This window comes from Prunus mume, linkage group LG8 (genome assembly GCF_029339155.1).
Source record: "Prunus mume cultivar Tortuosa linkage group LG8, ASM2933915v1, whole genome shotgun sequence".
NCBI classification, from domain to species: domain Eukaryota; kingdom Viridiplantae; phylum Streptophyta; class Magnoliopsida; order Rosales; family Rosaceae; genus Prunus; species Prunus mume.
The window spans coordinates 18941122-18945577 of NC_142705.1; the positions used below are offsets into that span (position 1 = coordinate 18941122).

The following is a 4456-nucleotide window of genomic DNA, read 5'->3' on the forward strand; positions in this document are numbered from 1 at the left end:
ACTGTAATTGGAAAGGTGCGGTTTTATACCCTATCCTCTTATTTTATGGTGGTGTAATTTCATTACCTATCACGTTGTAACACATATTATCGTAATAAAAATGATGGTGTGATCTTAAAACCCATCTTGTTATATCTTGAATAGTGGCGCAGTTATATTGCCCACAATACATAATATGTTATATACTTCATATATATATATATTAGGTGGTAGTTTTATCCCCGCATTTACTGTATGGTGTAGGTTTATTACCCATATACAGCAGTATTTATTTAAAAGTGTGGCGCGAGTTTATCATCCGCACAACTGCCTTTTTCTTTTTATTTAAAAGTATGGGGTAGAATCAGTGCCCATACCAGCACATTTACTTTATTGCACATTTTCTTTTATTTAAAGTATAGTGCAGAATTAACGTCCATACAAGAAGCAATTTACCTTATGAATTTACTTTATCACACGTTTACTTTTATTTAAATTATGGTGTGGGTTTATCGTTCATACCAACAAATTTATTTATAGCACTTTAATTTTATCATCAATTAATATACATGAATAACGAGGGCCTAAAGTTCCTCAAACAATTATAGGGCCTGAAGTTCCTATTAATAAATGGCTTAATGTCCCATATCCCAAGCCTAAAGTTTTGGGTAAAATATGCAAGATAATTTTAGCCTGAAGTTCAAAAATATATTAAGATTGAAGATTATTGCAAATTCTAATGCATCTCATTTTCTTTGAAGATGGCAAACTTGGCAAAATTGGAATTTGCTGCCTTGGACATTTCTGGGGACAACTATCTTTCGTGGTTCATGGATGCCAAGATCCATCTGCGTGCCAATGGCCTTGGAAAAACAATTGTAGATGGAAGTGATGCATCACATGAGGAAAATGCAAAGGCTATGATTTTTCTTCGTCGTCACATTCATGAAGCGTTGAAAAGCCTATATGTGATGGTCGATGAACCATTGGTTCTGTGGAAAGCCTTATGTGAAAGATACAATAACCAGAAGACGGTGACCCTCCCAAGAGCCAGATATGAGTGGACACACTTGATATTCCAAGATTTCAAGTCAGTATCTGAATACAACTTAGCAATGCACAGAATTACCTCCCTGATGAAATTATGTGGTGAAAATATCTCTTAAGAGGATATGCTTGAGAAACCTAGGAGTACCTTTCATGCCTCAAATGCGCTCCTGTAGAAGCAATACAGGCATAGTGGTTTTACAAAGTACTCAGAACTGGTATCTTGCCTTTTGTTGGTTGAACAGAACAATGAGCGTTTATTGAAAAATCACCAATCTCGCCCAACAGGCTCAACACCACTTCCAAATAAATGCTGCATCTCAGGAAGTGAATGCCACGTCATCTCATGGCAGTATCCACAGACATGGACGATGAGGCAAGTGTGGCCGGGCAAGGAAATAGAAAAGATCGTGGTGCCCATTCATATGGCTTAGGTCCAAGGAGCAATCCATCCACGAGTGACAAAAATGCATCTCAGAATAAGGGGAAAGCACAGACAAGCCATGTGCCTAGAAATGTTGAAGGCGCTTATCACATATGTGGTGCAAAGGGACATTAGGCATGTACATGCCGTACGCCGAAGCATTTGGTGAATCTCTATCAATCCTCACTTAAGAACAAGAAAGTGGAGACAAATTACATTGATCATGTTATACCAGATCCGCCAGCCACAGATGGCCCATCAGAAATATCGCGTCAGTTAGACATGACGTATCTGGATGTTTCCGATTTTGTTATTGAAAGAGGGAATGAAGTTTATGGGTCTGAATTAGACTAAATTCCTTTATGTACCATTTGTATTATCTGAAGTACTGCTTTCATTTCAATACAATAAAAGTGGCAACGTTTTTCTTTACATTGAATAATTGTTTATTGATTCAGCTTATTTTATTTATTTGAAGGCATGGATTTAAATTATGGATGTTGCCAAAACAAGAACTCTAGCAAATATATTTGTCTCGCAGACAGTGCGACTACTCATATGATCCTTCGAGATCGAAAGTATTTCTCAAACTTGATGCTTATAAAAGCAAAGGTGACAACCATATCAGGCCCTGCAGATCTGATTGAAGGCTCATGAATAGTCCAAGTTATGTTACCAAATGGAACAATACTGTCAATTCAAGATGCTTTATATTCATCTAACTCCAGAAGGAATTTGTTGAGTTTTAAAGATATACATTTGAATGGCTACCATGTTGAAACAAAAAATGAGGAAAATATGGAATATCTTTGCATTATCTCCAGTGATACCCAGAAGTGTATAATGGAGAAACTTTGTGCGCTCTCATCAGGGTTGTACTATACAACCATACGGACAATTGAGGCACATAATGTCATGGACTTGATGTTCATTGACTCAAATACTTTTAAGCTTTGGCATGACTGGTTGGGTTATCCTGGATCCATCATGATGCGTAGGATCATCACTAGCTCTAAAGGACATCCCTTGTTGACAAAACACATTATGTTATCAAGTGACAGCTCTTGCCAAGCTTGTTCACATGGGAAGTTGGTGATTAGACTATCACAACCAAAGGTTGATGTTGAATCCCCATCATTTTTACAAAGAATCCAAGAGGACATTTGTGGGCCTATTCATCCTTCATGTGGACCATTTCGGTACTTTATGGTCTTGGCTGATACATCCACCCGATGGTCACATGTTTGCCTTTTGTCCACTCGGAATATGGTATTTGCTAGGCTCTTGGCTTAGATAATTAAATTACGAGCCCAATTCCCTGATTATCCCATTAATTCAATCAGACTCGATAATGCTACTGAATTTATATCTCAGACTTTTGATGACTACTGCATGTCACTAGGCATTAACATTGAACATCATGTTCCTCATGTTTATAATCAAAATGGCTTGGCAGAAGCTTTAATTAAGCATCTTCAATTGATAGCTTGCACCTTGCTAATGAAGACAAAATTGCCAATTTCTGCCTAGGGACATGCCATTTTACATGCAACATCACTTCTGAGGTTGAGGCCCGTTGCCAACAATCAATATTCTTCAATACAACTCGTGTTGGGTAATCAACCAAACATTTTACATTTATGAGTTTTTGGTTGTGCAGTACATGTGCCCATTGCACCACCACAATGTACTAAGATGGACCCTGGACTCAGATTGGGAATTTATGTTGGTTTTGATTCACCATCTATCATCAGATATCTGGAGCTCCTAACGGGTGATATCTTTACTGCATGGTTTAAGGATTGTCATTTTGATGAGACAATTTGCCCACCATTGGGGGGAGAAAAATATGTTCCTAAAGAACAACAAGGCAAACTCATTCCTAAAGAATGACGTGAAATATCATGGGATGTACCTACTTTGTTTCATCTCAATCCTCGTACCGCTCAATGCGAAAACGAAATGAGAAGGATCATTTACCTTCAAAGTATTGCAAATCAGATGCCAGATGCATTTAATGATGCAACAAAGGTGACGAAATCACATATCCCAGCTGCAAATACACTTGCAAGGATTGATGTCCATAATGGGCAAAACAATGTGCCAGCAAATAATTCATCTATTGCACTCCTGAAGCGTGACAGACCACTAGGCTCAAAGGACTCGGTCCCTCGAAAGAGGAGGTTGATGGCCAAAATGAATCCAAATGAAATAAATGGAGAGCCCATAATTCATAATTCAAATGCCCCCGAAAAGGGATAGGTACTTCCTAAAACAGAAAATGTTATTGGTGAGACAAGTGCCCCTAAAGTGGCAGCGGTACTTGAAAGTCAAGAAATCTCCATAAATTATACATCCACCAATGAATTGTGTAATAAAAACGAGATGATTATCAATGATATATTTGCATTCTTAGCGGCTATTGAGATCATAAAAGATGATGATATTGAGCCGTGCTCTATTGATAAATGCACACAGAGGCAAGATTGGCCTAAATGGAAAGATGCAATCCAGGCAAAATTAAATTCTTTGCGAAAAAGGAGTGTTTTTGGACCTATTGTTCCAACTCAACCCAATTAGTTACAAGTGGGTATTTACAAGAAAGCGCAATAAGAAAAATGAGATCGCGAGGTATAAAGCGCGACTTGTTGCGCAAGGTTTTTCACAAAGGCTTGGAATTGATTATGTGGAAACATACTTTCCAGTAGAATTTGAGATGAAAGACCTTGGAAAGACAAAATATTGTATTGGCTTACAAATTGAGTACAGTGCTAATGGAATTTGGTGCATCAATCAACTTATATTGAAAAAGTATTGAAGCGGTTTGGCATGGATAAAGCCCATCCACTTAGCACTCCAATGTTCGTTCGATCATTTGACACTAAGAAAGATCCATATCGTCCAAAAGAGGATGATGAAATGGTTCTTAGCCCAGAAGTACCATATCTTAGTGCAATAGGTGCTTTATTGTACTTAGCACAATGTACCATATCAGACATAGCATTT

General features: G+C 37.8%; 1 pseudogene; it reads left to right on the plus strand.

Annotated features, from left to right (window-relative positions):
* Nucleotides 1-740: 740 nt before the first annotated feature.
* Nucleotides 741-1862, plus strand: LOC148914953 (uncharacterized; annotated as a pseudogene).
* The last annotated feature ends 2594 nt before the right edge of the window (nucleotides 1863-4456 follow it).